The sequence below is a fragment of the Siphateles boraxobius genome, unplaced genomic scaffold (genome assembly GCF_051911475.1).
Source record: "Siphateles boraxobius isolate OS27281-9 unplaced genomic scaffold, OSU_SipBor_1 9, whole genome shotgun sequence".
NCBI lineage: Eukaryota > Metazoa > Chordata > Actinopteri > Cypriniformes > Leuciscidae > Siphateles > Siphateles boraxobius.
The window spans coordinates 20,110,126-20,128,619 of NW_027509219.1; positions in this window are offsets into that span (position 1 = coordinate 20,110,126).

Sequence of the window (18,494 nt, forward strand, 5' to 3'; positions counted from 1 at the left end):
ACAGTAGGATTTATTTATGTAAGGAGTGTTGCCTAATTATATATTAAAAGCATTTTTATGTAATAAGTTCACTGATATGTGAGCATTTCTATGAATAAAAGTGTGCCTTTAATAGCATGCAATAATCATATGAACTTAAAAAAGTGATTATGATAACATGATATAATATGTTATATGATAACATGTAAAAAAACAACAACATGATTTACATGTAAATGGGACAGTTATCAGCAGTGTAACTGATCTGATTACGACAAAATAATCGAGTAACTGATTTACAAATATGGAGATAAATATGAACAGGAATTGAGGCACTAGCCATTGACAGCACTAGGAGTAAAAGCTGCATGATTATGTACAAGTATTGTACGAATTTGACAACTTGTTAAATCTTGTGAATTATTAAGACTTTGAGACTATGTTTGTACTGATTGGGCTTTGGGTTTTGTAAGAAAAGGTTTAAGAAACAACAAATGCTTGATAAAATGTTTGATTTAGGGTTAAAACCAACACATACATACCATTGTGAATATTTGCCTTTGTAGCTTTTCGTCTCCTGTTTACTTCTCCTCAAACAATAACGAGCTGACTTTTGGTCCTTTTTGGTCTTTTCAGCTTAAAAAAAGAGAAAAGAAAATATCATTATATATAAAATATCGGATTATTTGATGGAAAAATTACTGATTTACCTTACAAATATTTGTTGTTACATTATTAGACATTAAAAGCATGATAAGTGTTGTGATTAATATGCATTTACAACAAATATCACTTTAAAACTATGTGATTCTACTACAAATACCACTTTGGAACTAATTGTACTAACTTACTTTAAACCTAATATGAATATGATTAACTGATAGAAGGTCTAGGCCTGTAGCACGTCACGTGACAGATAGTGTTTAATCACCTTGTTTTGAATTAGAAAGCAATGAAACGCAAAGCCTCCGTGGAGATGACAGATAATGCAGTGACTGAACATGAGCTAATCTGATTCATTTCGACCATCAGAAAATACATTATATCAAACATTATTAGGACAGTGTATTTTCGACTACTTACCAACATCTGTCACACATGAACTGATGCCAAATATCACGATGTGTTCGGCAGGAGACTTCTTCAACGCGATTTCCTACTGATAAAATTCGCATAGTCGTTTATACTTTTTTTTAAAATCAATAAACAGCAAAGCAGTCCAGCTTCCCTGGCAATAAGACCGAAATAATAACATTAAAAGAAATACATATATTTAAACATGATAAGATATCGTGAATAAATGTCGATTAAACAGCTTTCTCTGCTCCAGCCCGACTGGCAGAAAGAATCGTGCATTACATTAGTAAAAAAAAATAAACAATAAAAAAATAAAAATGCTGATATCACGAAAATAACTAAATAAACGTGTCAGTATCACGATCCAGTAGATTAAATAACGTGACCATATCACGAACTGCCGTGAGACTAGGCTGTGTGGCACCTCAAAAGCGTGGAAGAAAATCCTAATTAATATAAAAATGAGTATATAGGGCTACTGAGAAGTTTGAACATTACTAGTATTGTCATTTTTATAACCTTTATTTAACCAACTGGAATGGAGAAAAAATTATACCACTTAGCGCCTCTAGTGGACTTTTCACCCGCAAAGTGCAGGGAAACGTACCTGGAGGTACGTATTTCAGGTTTTGCAAAAATGTAGGCAGAGTAACGTATTTCCAATGAGCCTGGGTTGAAAAATGCAATGCCTCATGTACATGGTTTGAGGGTTTTGGACGATTGTGAAGAAAACCAGAAATTGCTTCAGAAACTTCCTGACTGGATAACAACTCGCTGGAATAGGTATGTCACTAAAGCATTAGATGAAGAGAAGCCATACCCAAGCTTCACTGAGTTTTCAGACTTTGTGGCAGAGGAGGCACGTATTGCATGTAATCCTGTTTCCTCTCTACTTGCTTTAAAACATGCAGATGAAAGGTCTGGCAAGGAGCAGAAACGTCTCAAGGCCAGTGCTCTGACACAAAATGTTAAACCCATTGCAAGGAGTGGATTGGAAAGAGAGAAAGGCTCCAAACTAAGCCCTTCTGTCACTCAGGATAATAGACGAATAGAATGTGTCTGCTGTCAGCAAAATCATTTTATATACAAATGTGAAAGGTTTGCGGCAATGACTCTTGAGGAGAAGAAAAGGTTTGTCATCAACAACAAGATGTGCTTTGGTTGTCTCAGAGTCGGTCATGTCTCTAAAAACTGTAGAAAGCGAGCTACTTGCAACATCTGCAGGCAGAGTCACCCCTCTCCACTTCATGAAGAACGCTCTCAAGGAGGAAAGCTGGAAGCTTCACCTGATGAAAGGGCTTCCACTAGCTTATGCAGTGTGGAGATGGATAATGGTAATCACACTTCGATGATTGTTCCAGTATGGCTCTCTTGTGCTACAAAGGACAGCACAGAAATCTTAGCCTACGCATTGCTGGACACGCAGAGCAGTAATACATTTATCAATCAAGACATCTGTGATAAACTACAAGCAAACACAGAACCTGTGAAATTAAGGCTGTCCACAATGACTGATAGAGCTTCAATAGAGAATTGTCAGAGAGCAGTTGGACTAAGAGTGAGAGGTTATAGTCTGCAAGAGTACATCGAGTTGCCACCCGTATACACTCGAGAATATATTCCCTTGGAACGAGATAGCATTCCTACTTGTAAAAAGGCTCAGAAATGGATGCATCTGCTCACTGTTGCAGACAAAATGCCAGATTTGTTAAATTGTCCTGTAGGGCTTCTAATTGGCTTTCATTGTCCAAGGGCTCTGAAGCCAACCCAAGTGATATCAGGGAAGGATCACGAACCATACGCAGTCAAAACGGACTTAGGCTGGAGTATAGTGGGATCCATAACACCCCATACTTGCTCTAGAAATGTAGCGGGGTTCTGTCATCGCATTTCTGTGAAGGAACTCCCAGCAATCACACCTGCTGCTGTAATCAGGACGTTAGAAGCAGATTTTCGGGATACAGACTCGAGAGAAAAGACAATATCTCAGGAGGACATTCAATTTCTTCAACACTTGGATGAAATGACTCAACACAACAAAGAAGGACATGTGGAAATGCCCTTACCTTTCAGAGAGCGTCCTCAATTACCGAACAATAAGCAGCTTGCTACGGTTCGTTTGAAACATTTGAAAAGAAAACTGGAGAGAAATCCCAAGTACAGAGAAGACTACGTGAGATTTATGGATAGTGTCTTTAGAGATGGTGATGCCGAAGAAGCAGATGCCACACCAAAAGAAGGCAATGCATGGTACATTCCGCACCATGGGGTGTACCATCCCAGGAAACCAGAAAAAATAAGAGTGGTATTTGACTGCTCAGCCAAATTTCAAGGTACATCTCTAAATGACCACTTATTCACAGGTCCAGACTTAACAAATGCTATAACTGGAGTTTTGTTCAGATTTCGTGAGCATCAGATTGCGATTGCTTGTGATGTGGAGAAGATGTTCCACCGCTTTCACGTCAGTCCAGATGATCGTGATTTCCTGAGATTCCTATGGTTGGAAGAAGGGAACACCGAAAGGGAACCCAAGGAATACCGCATGCGAGTGCATATTTTTGGAGCTGCATCCTCTCCGGGTTGTGCGAACTACGGCATGAAATATCTTGCCAGCAAATATGAAAAGGACTACCCACTGGCAGCGAGCTTCATTCGCAAAAATTTCTACGTGGATGATGGACTTGTCAGCGTTGATTCCATCGAGAAGGCCAACAAGTTGGTTAGTGAAGTGCAAGAAGCCTTGGCTAAGGGAAAACTGCGTTTACACAAGTTTGTGTCCAATAGCAGAGAAGTCTTGAGTGCAATTCCAGAGAGCGAACGTGCCAGTGTAGTGAAGGATGTCGATCTAAACTACAATGAGCTTCCAATTCAGAGTGTACTGGGAGTAAAGTGGAACATAGAGACTGATACATTCTCATTCAAAGTTGACCTTAATGAAAAGGCTGCCACTCGGCGAGGAATTCTGTCAGTTGTTGCAAGTGTGTACGACCCATTAGGTTTCTCGCTCCCTATATCTTGAATGGGAAGAGAGTGCTCCAGGAGATGTGCAAACGAGGGGTAGGATGGGATGAACATCTTCCTTCTGATCTGAAGCCAAACTGGGATACATGGATCCATGACTTGGAGAATCTCCAAGGGTTAAAATACCAAGATGTTTAATTCCTGGAAATATAGGCAGAATTCAGAAAATAGAGCTGCATAATTTTTCAGATGCTAGCTGTGAGGGTTATGGGCAGTGTTCATACATCAGGATTGTTGCTGATGAACAAGTCCATTGTGCACTGGTCATGGGTAAGGCCCGAGTAGCCCCTATGAAGGTATTCAGCATACCACGCCTTGAGCTGACCGCAGCCACAGTTTCTGCGGCAGTAAGTCATGTTCTTAGGGAAGAGCTTGATCTGAAGGTAAATGAGGAGTTTTTCTGGACTGATTCCCAGGTAGTGCTAAGGTATATCAAGAACGAAGCCCGGCGCTTTCATGTCTTTGTAGCTAATCGTGTTCAGAAGATAAGAGACTCTACAGATCCAAGACAATGGTTCTACATGGAAACAGGTCAAAATCCTGCAGACTGTGCGTCTAGGGGTCTCAAGGTAGCAGACCTGATGGACTCAAGCTGGTTGATAGGTCCCAAGTTCTTATGGGAACGAGAGATAAGCAATCATGAAAAATCCCCAGTGCTTCTTGTAGGTGACCCTGAGGTAAAGGTCCTAAAAACAGATGCCTGTGTAAGAGGTAGCTTTCTTGAAAGACTCGCAAGATTCTCAGATTGGAATACAGCCCTCCATACTATTGCTAGGATCAAAAGACTGGGAAACAAAGACAAGTCAGGGTTCATTAGTGTAGAGGAGAAACAGAAAGCAGCTCTTGTGCTCATCAAGGCAGCACAAAGAGAAGCCTTTGAAGAAGATCTGAAATTGCTTAGTCAAAACCCTGCTAAGCTGCCAAAGAATAACAAGTTATACCAACTTGATCCCATCCTCCAGGATGAACTGCTTAGGGTTGGAGGACGATTAAGAAAGTCTAACGCAGCGTTTGAGTTGAAACATCCAGTAATTCTTCCTAAGGAAGGCATTGTCACACAACTAATACTTGACCATTGTCACAAGAAAACTCAACATCAGGGCCGAGGTCAAACCTTGAATGAGCTCAGAGCCAATGGATATTGGGTATTAGGTGCAAGCAATGTAGTGGCTAAGAACATCAAAAATTGTGTTACTTGCAGAAAGCTGCGTAGATCAGTCGAAGAACAACGTATGGCTGACCTTCCAGCTGACCGAGTGGAACCCTCACCTCCATTCTCGTATTCTGGTATCGACTGTTTCGGCCCCTTCTACACAAAACAAGGTCGGAAGGAATTCAAGAGGTATGGATTGTTGTTTACGTGCATGAGCTCCAGGGCTGTAGATTTAGAGATGCTAGAAGATCTTTCCACCGATGCATTCCTGAATGCCTTGAGATGTTTCATAGCAATCAGAGGAGCCGTGCGACAGATCAGATCCGACCAAGGCACGAATTTCGTGGGGGCTAAGAATGAGCTGGAGAAAGGTTTGAAGGATCTGGACCAAGAGAGGATCTCTACCTATCTTGCAAGCAAACAATGTGACTTCCTTATGAATGTTCCTGAAGCAAGCCACATGGGAGTTGTGTGGGTACGCCAAATAAGGACTGTTAGGAGTGTGATGAACGCTGTTCTGGCACAAGCTAAAGGAAGACTGGATGACACTTCATTAAGGAGATTTTTCTACGAGGCAATGTCAATTGTAAATAGTCGTCCGCTTACCACTAACACAATAAATGACCCAAAGAGTGTTGAGCCTTTGACGCCTAATCATCTGCTCACGATGAAGACCTCAGTGCCTCTTCCTCCTCCTGGCAAATTTGTCCGTGAAGATTTGTACGCTAGGAAAAGATGGAGGAGAGTGCAGTACTTGTCGGAACAGTTTTGGAGCAGATGGCGCAAAGAATACCTGGGCAACGTAAGCCTCAAACAGCAATGGCACACGCCTAGAAGAAATGTTCATGTTGGAGATATAGTAATTCTCAAAGAGGACAATGTTCCCAGAAATGAATGGAGGCTAGCTAGAGTCGTTGAGACAAGTGTAGACGATGATGGGTTAGTGCGAAAGGTTAAACTCCAAATGGGACAAAGTAAGTTAGGAAAAAAGGGTGAGCGATTGACACACACATCCCTTTTGGAGCGTCCAATCCAAAAAATAGTAGTAATAGTTGAAAACAACTCTTAAACTGTGAGTGAAACCTCAAAATGGGATTAGACGAATTAGTTTTGACATCTAAAATAGTTTAATTCAAATAAGGGTTAAATATCACTGGTTGTGAAAGTATTGAAAGATGAATGAAAGTTAAGTAACAGCTAATAAGAAAATTGCAGGATTCATTTAATTTGATCAAAATATTACTGACATAAATCCTTGTAATTTTGGTGGCAGTGTAGCTGTCGCAAATAGTGTATTTTCTTTCTGAATATTCAGCATCTTTTGAAAGTTTTTGTTTTATTTGTTTTATAAATGTTGTGGAATACTTATTTGGGAATTGTATTTGATTTCCATTATAGTTTGCAATAGCGACACCTACTGGAGAAAATGAGTGACATAAGACGTACTGGTCATGTGATTTGATTTTTTTGCGTGAACACAGAAAAGAAACTGAGAGACATGTGTCGCACACGAATTGAGAGGTGTAAAATTGAGAAGAGTGTTTGATCAGAAAATGTCTACTAATGTCTCCTGAATCCTGATTGGAAGGCACACGGTATGTTTGCATATATCTTGGTTATCGTTTATTTATAATTTAAGGTACTGTGTGTATTGATTTCAATTTAATAAGCTTTATATTGAACGACGTCATGGCAAAATCACTTCATCACGAATTTGATTGTAATTTTGGTTTATTTTCAGTTTTTTCACGGTGTCCATTTGATGTTTGTGATGTTGATTGTCCTGATTCTTAAGAAGAAGAAATTAAATATAGAAGACATCGAAGGCATCAGTTGAAGCGTGATTTTTTCTGGTCTGGAGAAAACATTCAGGAGCCGTTATACATACAGCTTCCCTTTTTGCCAGATTTAATTAAGCCACCACACAAGTGACGACCTCCAGCAGCTCCTAGAATGATCTAGAGGACGATAGAGACTGCCCAATGGACACACTCAATGCATAACCACCATTTCCAACTCCTCAAAGCTGGACCCCCCAGAGAGCGGGTCCTCGTCCGGAGAGGAAGAAAACACAGAGTGAGCTTCCATATCCATATATTTGGTATTAAAACGCTCGCAGTGCTCACAATCAGCTCCCTCGAGTGCTGATCGAGTGCTGATCGAGCATGCCCTGCTCCTAAACAAAGAACACACTGCTCGTGTCCTTCGTCCCCAGAAATGGACAGACAGGCAGACAGACAGGCAGACCGACAGTTTTGAACACACAGTGACTGACAAGCGGCTTCTGAAGAAAATAAGCTGATGACGCTCTCGCGCAGGTGTTCTTTATAGAATTAATCACGCACTGCATTGTGTCACCTGACTTTGTCCTAGACCAATGTTTTGCCTTGTACTACACCTGACCAAGACACCGGCACACTCTAAACGCATTCCCATTCCAAACACCATGATTTGGCTTACAAGCTGGAACACAGACCAGGTGGCACTCCTGAACCTGTTAAGCGTATAGTGGGATAAGCAAAAGGGGAATGCAAAGAGAATACACAGAGACAGGCACCACATCTTACCCCAGCAACAAAAATAAGAATGCGTCCCAATGGACATAACAAGAGTAAGTCATCAAATTACTGTAATTAAACTGTTTGAAACTGAGATCACAAACACAGCTTTGCTCTGATGACCACTTTCAGACCTGTGAAATATACAAGGGCAGAATGTTGGCTAAGAGAGTCTGTGTGGTTAATTAATTGTGTGTATAGTTCATGTTTAGAAGTGTTAGACACAGAGGTGTTGAGGTTTTTGTGTTGTGGAAGGAACCATTGACTCTGATGAGTACTGACAGATGAGTTGACACCACCAACACCACCATCCTTTACTGTCTCTAGGGGTAAAACTGTCTACTGACATTTTCACTCTCTATTTGCTCTTATGTTTAAATCAGAGGTCTTAAACAGAGGGTCTACCAATGTTTTCTTAATTTTTTTTGGAAAAATGAAAATATGCATTAAACAAAAATTAAATCTAAGTAATTTAATGAACTAAAGTTCCACATTAATTTATTAGGTACAATTTAAATGTAATGTTCATTAAATAGCATAACTGTACTTCAATAATAATGATTTTAATGGTTTTGCAATATAAGGTCCCAGAAAAATTCATTAGCTCCCTGGAATATTCAGCTGATCAGTCAGAGCATTCAGCAGTCTGAACAGCAGTGTTTATCTTATATGAAACAATTGGCCAAGCAGCATTAAAATTATAGTTTAAGTTAAGATTAATGCCCACAATTTTTTTTTTTTTTTTTTTTACCGAAACACTGAAACCGAAATTAAAGTTTCTGTAATTAAATTTGAGTAATTCAACTTTTTATGCTGTTCATGGTGTCATGTTCACGCATGATAAATTAAACCAGTCATAGTAAAGTTCTTCAGCAACGAGCCGCCTCTAACTTAATTTTTGGTCACGTGAAGTGTGTTCACATGTTGACGTTTACCTGTTGTAGCCAAGCGGCAACCTCCCTGTGTCTCTCTTGAAACAAACACGGAAGTGAGTTAAACTGCAAATCATTGACTGGCCGCTTGAGGGTGGCTGCACAAGTGAGTCAAATCTGTATCTCCCCCATGTTAAAATTACCAACTTTACAGCAGAAAAAAACATGTTTACAGCCTGGTTCTCTATGTAGCTTTGGTCTATACAGCTAATTTTGCCTTTCATAACAACTGTGAGGGGGGTGAATTTTTTTATAACTCATCCGTTTAGTTGATTAATATTTAAAGTTCTGCATAATTAAGGGTGTGTCCACTTTTGAGTGACAGGTGGATTCCCGCTGCTGTCGTTATAGTCATCATTAGCCGTGTGTCTGCTGTCTGTTAGCCGTCACGTTACCTCAGCTAATTTACCGTATTCGGGATTATTTCATACAATTTAATACACGCATTATACCTTTGGTCGTGCCGTTGGATTCCATCGTTGTCGAGTATGGAGAGAACAACCAGTGCTGTATTTCCAGTTGTTTTCCTCGCATGCACTAATGGATGTCTGACCATTTCGTTGCTTTTTGGAGTATACAGGCTACGCTCGTTATCCGGTACCATTGCTCTTACGGAACAGATATCCTTATTTAACTTTTAAATGTTAAATAAAAAGTACCGTGAGATGAAATCCTGCAGGTGCCAGAGCTTTCTCTCCGTCCATGCAAAAGATGCACGCCCTTGAATGAGCCCGGATTTCTAGTGCATTTACTTGAACTTCTGAGGTAATATTTTTGGTTTAACCCATTTGAGAAATTGAGAGGCGGCCAAAACAGGATTTTAAAATCGACTGAACTGAATAAAGCTCTATAAGAACTTGACGTGCGATGCCGCGGTGACTGATATGTATGCGCATGAATCACTGTCAAACGCACACGCTCAGAGCAATATTGTAAGTTACTGCATGATAATACATTTTTAACTAGCAGAATAATAATGCATCACGATACACATAGTCTCACTTTTAGTTACGTATTTTAATTATTATAGTATTTCGAAGGGCAAAAACATGAACTTTAACTATTGGCTTTACTTCTACATTCAGCTGTCACTTTAGCATGAGGCCAGTAGCATAGCATTAGCACCTCAGCTCCACCCAGGTCCTGCCTCTTTGCCCATTTTCTTTTATCCGGGAGTGACGAGAGATGACGCACTCCCAAGATGGCGACGTTTGGCCCCGCCCCCTTTAGGCTTCAAAAACGCTCTTCAGAAACCTACGGGTGACGTCACAGACACTACGTCCATATTTTCTTACAGTTTATGGTTGTAGCACATTCACATTGTGCGACACAGTCACTGACACAGGCAAAATGCATCATTGGAGAAGCACTAATTAGTTGCCACTATTTCGGTCAGTGATTTTGTCCCTTGTGAAATTATGTCGCTTCACTACAAAACACATTTCAAAAATAATCATATGCCTAATAATTAAAGTTGCAGTCCATAGTTTTTCTTCTTTGTCGCCATCTCTGTTCGAAATCTGCAATTGCAGTTATTTCCGGAATGATTGACTTTACGTGGGTCGTGCCTCGGCACGGCACAGTGCGGATGAATACAATGTTTTGATGGGAATGTGCGGCTGTCAGTCACCACGCCGGTGTGGATACTTTCATTCGGAATCACAGATTATACTTTTTGGAAGTATGACCAAGAATTTTCACCGGAAAATGTCATCTGAACAAGTGAGTAACATCGACTTTTGTTTTTTCGACCAACTAGGGAAAAAAAGCATTGCAGTTAATCATGCTGATTAAATTTAACGATCGCTTATCATATCATGTTCTCAAATTGTTAATATTAACAACATCAGCATTGCGTGACTACATTTAATGTGTATTAGGGTTACCTTTAGTTCAGTTTCCATTTCTGTGCAGTCTAATTTCTAATTGCCATACCAACAAATTAATGTTCCTTAGAACTGGTTCTTACCTGTCCAGCAGAAAAGAAGCCGTCTCAGCGTCCGTTTTGAACCCCCTCAAAACACAGAGTTCACGCCACCTTTCAAAAGCTCTTTTGATATTTTTCCTTGTTTTTGCATGGGCCCGGTCGCAGTCTCTTTTTTTCTGAAGCCACTCTTTTGTCTTTTGTCTGAAGCCACTTCCAAGTCTTTTGCATTTTACAATGGGTGAATCTCCAGTTGTCACTGGTGATTGTCGTTTGAACCTTTCTGGATCCGCCATCAAATTAATAAGTTTAATTTTATCTGTCACGGTTCACTAATCGGCTGTCTCATGCTAAAGTGTCTGCGTGAGTGTAATTGTGTGGGTGTGGTTACTCGTTGTGTTGATTAGTGTCACCAGCTCCAGTCGTCAATGGGTGTCATCAATTCCAGTTCCTTTTTATGCCCAGCATTTTCTCCCTCTTGTTGTCAGATCGTTGTGGTTGTTCCTCGGTGTGTGTCCTGTTTTCGTGCCTCGGCTGTTTCAGTTCGTCTTCTGGATTTTCATCAGTTCCTCGTGTCGTCTGGATGTTCCACGGTTCCTGGGTCCACTCGAGCACGCTCTTCACAGCACCACCACCGGATCGCCATCTCGTCCCTGCTTCACGTACCACCTGAGTGTTTGCCCCGACCTGTGTCTTACATCTGACTACTCTGTAATAAACTGGACTTCAAACTTGCACTCAAACTTCAGATTCCCGTCACTCCTCTCTCGCACCAGATTACCGTCAACGCACTTAATGGTCAAGAACTCCCCCGATTACACATGCTACTGGAGACATCACCCTCATTACTTCTGGCAATCACACTGAACTCATCTCATTTTTACTCATGGACTCACCACTTGCACCAGTGGTTTTGGGACACCCGTGGCTTTCACCATGTGTCGACTGGTGCACTAACACTGTTTCCACATGGAGTAACCACTGTCATGAATCCTGTTTAGTGTCTGCCAGTCCCTCTGTGTCTGGTTCTGTGTTTCAGAGTGAGGAAGCGGATTTGTCTAACGTGCCCGCGGAGTACCTCGACCTGAAGGAGGTGTTCAGTAAGTCTCGTGCTGCTTCTCTCCCTCCGCATCGTTCCTATGACTGTGCGATAGATCTACTGCCAGGTAAATCTCCACCCAAGGGCAAACTTTACTCTCTTTCTGTTCCCGAGAGGGAGGCCATGGAGAAATATATTTCTGATTCTCTGGCCTCTGGGTTCATCCAGCCTTCCTCTTCTCCTGCGGGGGCGGGGTTCTTTTTCGTTGGGAAGAAGGATGGTTCTCTGCGACCTTGCATTGATTACCGAGAGCTGAACAACATCACGATAAAGAATTCTTATCCTTTGCCGTTGATGTCTTCAGCTTTCGAGAGGTTGCAGGGAGCATCCATTCTCACGAAACTGGACTTACGTAATGCATATCATTTGGTTCGAATCAGGAAGGGGGATGAATGGAAAACCGCTTTTAATACCCCTAGGGGGCACTTTGAATACTTGGTTATGCCTTTCGGGCTTTCCAACTCCCCAGCGGTTTTCCAGGCACTCGTTAATGACGTGTTGAGAGACATGGTAATTCAGTTCATATATGTTTACCTGGATGACATATTGATTTTTTCTTCGTCTCTCCAGGAACATGTTCAACACGTCAGACGAGTGCACCAGAGACTGTTAGAGAATGGGGTTTTTGTCAAGGTGGAGAAATGCGCGTTTCATGCGCAGTCTGTTCCCTTCCTAGGGTACATCATCTCCTCTGAGGGAATGCGCATGGATCCTGACAAGGTTAAGGCTGTAGTAGATTGGCCAAGTCCAGATTCCCGTAAGGCCCTACAGCGGTTTCTGGGGTTCGCCAATTTTTACCGGCGTTTCATTCGTAATTTCAGCCAACTAGTCGCACCTCTGACTGCCTTGACCTCCCCCCGAACGGCGTTCAGGTGGTCGAACGCTACCGAGGCAGTGTTCACCAACCTCAAGAGTCGCTTCGTTTCGGCTCCCATTCTTGTCACCCCTGATCCCACACGTCAGTTCGTGGTGGAGGTCGACGCGTCAGAGCTGGGAGTAGGAGCAGTGCTTTCACAACGCGCTTCCTCAGACGACAAGATGCATTCCTGCGCGTTTTTTTTTCTCATCGATTATCTTCTGCCGAACGTAACTATGACATTGGTAACAGAGAGTTGTTGGCGGTCAAGTTAGCGTTGGAGGAGTGGCGCCATTGGTTAGAGGGTTCAGGGGTACCCTTTATCGTTTGGACCGATCACAAGAACCTTGAATATATTAGATCCGCTAAAAGACTCAACTCCAGGCAGGCTCGGTGGGCACTTTTTTTCGGACGTTTTGACTTTGTTCTCTCATACCGCCCGGGTTCCAAGAACATCAAACCCGACTCTTTATCTCGTATTTTTGATCCATCCGAACGCCCGGTGACACCCGAGTGTATTTTACCTGAGAAAATAGTTATCTCCACACTCGTATGGGAGGTCGAGTCGAAGGGAAAAGATAGCCTTACAGGGTAAACGCCTGTTTGCATCCTCCTGTTTTTTCCCTCACAATATCAAGTGCTGTGAGAAAAGGCTATAAATCTCCACCTCCAACATCTTCACACGCAATATAGCCTACTAACCGAGACATCTTCTTTATGTGTACAGATGTGACGTAATGACACAAAGACATGCTCGAATTTCCCACGGAAATCGACCAGTACCACTGGAATTAAAAACATTATGACAAGCTCACCGTTTTGAATGTAAGCAGATAGTTTTGAACAATGGCTGGCTATTTACTTGCTCAAAAATGTATTTTAGATCATTTTTAACCCAAAAAAGTTTAAAAAGACTTCAGCTTTAACAAAAAATTATTACAAAATAATTTCAACCTTATAATTTCTAATTGTTCATGTCCATGTATACATAATATAATATAATATAATATAATATAAAACTTATAATGCAAATTAATCCTTGGCCTAGTTTAAATGCTTCTGTATTTTAGAGCTGCTTTACAGCAGAATTAAATTCTGTTTACATCTTTGATCATTATTTTCCTATTTATCATGGCAAAGCTGTTTTGAAACAGTCTGTTATATATAAAGCGCTATACAAAATAAAGGTGACTTGACTTGACAATACATATTTGTACAAAGTTTGCTATTTATTTTAACAGCCTTCTTAGCTCATATTACTGGACTGTATTGTTTCAAAGCAGCTTCTCAGAAAATGCAAGTTTCAATGTTACAGTCAGCATGTATTCTGTTATCAATCTGAGATGAGTGTGTTAAAGGTGCATTGCGCAACAATTCATGTTAAAAATACCCGTTTTTCTAACCCATACATGCTTAAAGAACTGGCTGATGGGCTGAATGAGCCCTTCTCTGCGCACTGAGATTGCCTCTATAATCCTGTACTGTAAAATATATAAGAGGGATTCGGGTTCGAATTTGAGACTGGGCGTGACGTCATGCGCGTTCACGCTCACCAGGCTATGTCTCGCAGGTTTGTGTATTCGCCGGTGCCGCCATTCTCAGCATCAGCGAAGACAACTCGTGCGTCAAAGGTAGAAGATGGATTCAAAGAGACCGGCTTGTAGTCCATTCCAAACCCCAACGTGAACTCCACGTAAAGTAAAGAAAAGAAAAATTTTGTCTAGTGCCACCAAAAAGTCCAAATTGGAGTCAGACAGGCGTCGGAGTAAGACGAGAGTCAACCTCGGGAAGGCATTCAACAAATGGAGAGATCTCCGGTCTGCTCTTGGTCTCAAACGGGATCCTCAGTTGGCATTTTTCTTGATAAAACGGTAAGATATAGCCCAGTCTCTAATGTTTGATACGGCCAATCTATGTACGTTATGACAACAAATGACGATGCGTAAAATGTGTAATGCTTTAGCGTAAGCTAGATACATGTACAATCAGAATTGGTTTTACTACCATTGTTAGTGAACCGTTTCATAAACTAGGAATTGTGTTCGGAAGAATAGTACATCATGAAACATAAAACATATCCAATAAAAGATGCTAACTAAGTTTTTGTGTATGGCCTACCGGTAACGTTAGCCTTGTGTCCGTTGCTAACATGCTAAGGTGTTCATGTTATTGACCAACAAGGAAGAACGCCGTTGCATTGGCTATATTGTATTTTTCGGTAAAAATAGTAAATTTTTCCCGTGAATGTGGTACATTTTGTATGTAGTATATATGAGGTATGTGGGGGCAACAATGTATTATACTCTATGTAAAACAATACCTTTCTTCAGAGGCTAACTTTACTATGTCTGGACCTGGTTTAGCTCTGATTTAATCCTATTTTAGATATTACTCTGATGTAATAATCATTATTACCTGTAATAAATTGAGTAAATTATAACAGAAAAAGGATGTATTGTTATTGGAATATTCTACTTAGCAGATCAATAACAGGCTGAACCCAGCAACCTGTTTGTCTTTTATGAAAACGTTATGGTGACATTTGATTGTTTATTACCTTGAGATATCTGAGTGAACGTAGTTGACCAACCGTGTATGGAATGATTATTATTTTGAGCTTTTGCGAAGTAATCAATTATATTGTTCATGAACGTGTTTTCATAACAATACAATCAAAGGTGGATACAGTAAACACATAAACAAAGTTTTCTACTACCCCCGTTTTCCCCTCACACATAAGAGTAATTTACTCAAATGTCTTTCCTTCCATATATTTGAAATGACTTGCAGATTTATAACTTTATTACCTCTGAAGACATTTTGGCTGTACACCAAAGATCTGTGCGGCAGATGCTCCTTTAGTTATGAACAGCTCGTGCATGCGGTCGTGTGCGTGTGGTCCATGAGCGTGCACAACTCTGGTTGCAGTTTCGCTTGTCGCCAGAGGGGGCGTAGTTCTGCAAAAACTCAGAGACTTGCGTTTTGCACCTTTAATGTCCATATATGTAGCAGTAATGCTATAAGATAGATAACACACAAGTTATGTGGTTAGAAAACATCATGTATTCAGATACAATATTGCCCACAACCCATCGCGCGTTGGACGAGGATTCGGCTAGAACTACAAACACGAGTGAAAAGTGTAAAAAAAAACTACAGACATGGAGGACGCGTGAGTCAGGCGGTTATGTAGAGAGATTTAGATGAAGGGGTTTGAGTGATTAATTATCAGTATCTAACCTGACGAAAAGGTATTTATTCAACGTTGTCTACATTATATTGCATCTGCAGCTGCATTGTGAACTTTTGTAAAGATATGTTTAGCCATTTCCCTTTTAAATGTATCATTATATTCGAATTGCAAACACATGAGGAGAGTCTCCGCATGAAAGACCCACGACTGGCAGATGAACGTGCTCTCCAAAACGGTAGGAATTAAAATTATATTGAATGGAGGATTTTAACTGCGACAAGATGATTGACAGGGCAGTTTACGGAACGCGCGACAGAGCTGTCCGTTAAAGGTGACGTGATAGTAGCCTATGTGCCAAAGCTTGCCTACTCTTTTGCTACACACTCAAAAGTCTGTACATTTTCTTCACAAAAAGAGTACATTGTAGGGTATGGACCAATCAGACACATACTAAATATTCATTATATACAAAGGTTTATGAAACTCCTCACACAGCCCAAATGAACAAACACAAGGGCAGAAACAGTGTCATGTTACAGAGCATGATAAGGAGATTTTACGACCTCCGAGGAATGTGGCCACATACTCAAGAGAGAGACTATGAAACAGAAACCCTCTTTAAAACAGACTTTGCTGCATTAATCATAGACTAACTGATCTATAAATGAACATGCATAAAACTGTGAAAGAAACAGTGTAAATGGTTTACTGTCTCGTGTACTATTAGGTATATATTATGGTATGTATCCTGGTATACAACCAACTAACGATCAATGTAACCTCACCTGTATCATGCCTCCTACCTAATTAATCCTCATTTAATGACTCACACTTTGATGTACATCACCTTCTTCTAGAATGCAGTGTGGATGTGTTATAGCTATCTGAGCATTAATGAAGGTATAATCATGCTAGGGACAAAGATCCGTAAATCAACTAAGAGCCACTTTCCCTCTCAGACATGTCACCTTTCTGATTGGTCGAGTTCAACCCTTAGGGGAGGATCTTTTCCAGGCCTTATTAGAGACAGTCCACATGTGACCTCCCTCTCTTAGTTCTTTCATCCAGCCGCAACACTGTTCTGGTGATACTGGGAACCCCCTCCCCCTCCACGGGGGCCCCAGGGCCCAGCAGGCCTCGATTCCAACCAGATATGGGCTCAGGCAGGAGAGAGATGACTCTCTCACAAAGAACCAAGGACAATCTCAAGAGTTTTGGAACAAAGACTCCAACCAACAACGACTCCAATCACCCATCCTTCCGACTTCCTCACTTCTCCTGGGTGCTCGGCGTGGCCTCAACAGAGTCCCAGGCCTTGACCAAACCAGCCATGCGTTCCTGGAGAAAGAGAACGCTCAACCAACTTCCACTTGACACTGCCGGAACCATCAACGACTTCAATTTTCAACAACTTCAAGAATTGTTCCCATTACAAATGCAAGTATTCAATTCAATGAAATGTGAAAATGAAATTCTGATGGTTCTTCTCATAGACCCTCTTCCGGTTTCCAATTTCATCCTATCACTAACCTATTTATGTATTCATGTGTGTATGTTGTTTAGTTTATTTATATTCAAATAAATGTCTATATTTAGTTAATAAAACTTGTACATAATATGTATTTGGTTCTGTTTTGTTTGCAATACAAGTCACTTTACGATTACGGTTTTTGCTACTGGCTCAAAGTACTGTACAGGCGAAGAAATATTTATTCTTCTGTGGCCATGGAAGATACCCTTTTCTTAGAATAAATTAATAATCAAAAGAGTTCGTTGGAAGAACTGATTAATTGATTGTAATATTACTTCAGCCACATCAAGTTAATCCAATTAACTGACCCAAATATTTATAATTAATAATAACAAGATATTATTGATTATTAATATTTCCAAAAGCTGAGTTCCTTACAACATACTTTTAGGTCGTAGTATAAGTAGGCAAATTTGGACTGGGCCCTAGTTTCCCGCCAGTCATCAGTTGTCATGGACACTCATCAAATCATCACACCTGTTCGTTATCTTCTCATTATCACTGTGTATTTAAGTTGCTCTGTTTCACCCTTAAGTTGCCGGTTGTTTGTGTTGGACATACTGTTACGCCTAATTACCTGCTAACTTATTAAACTTCATGTATATTTGTTAATCTTGTCTTCATCTTCATCTGGTGACAAGCCTGTGATCGTAATGATTACAATATAATGAAAAATTTGACAGTTTTTTTTTGTGTCAATCCAAAGGTGGCATTAGTCACTCTTCTCTCTCCATCTTTTACTCCCATATATATGCTTCTACTGTATGTCTCTCTTTCTGTTTCTCTCTCTGACACAGCTGTTAACCCAGCACGATCCCCCCCTGTTAGCCTTTAGCCCAGTTGTGTCTGTCTAGCAGCACTCCTGCTGTGAAAGGGTCTAATGCAGAGCAAACAAATATGTCAACAGTACATTGACTCTGTCACACACACGCACACACACATATCGGTCTGTATGATAGGAGATGCCACTCACATAAGATATCGACAGTAAAAATAGAGATCTGTTTTTGTCTGAATTACATGTGGGACATTGCTGAGGTTTATAAGCTTTAAACAATGGCTGACACTCAGAATCAGGTATTCTCAGTGGCTCAACATGACAGACCAGCCCATAAAACCCACTTTGACCCAACAGATGGATTTGATTTTATTGCTGTTCTGAGACCTT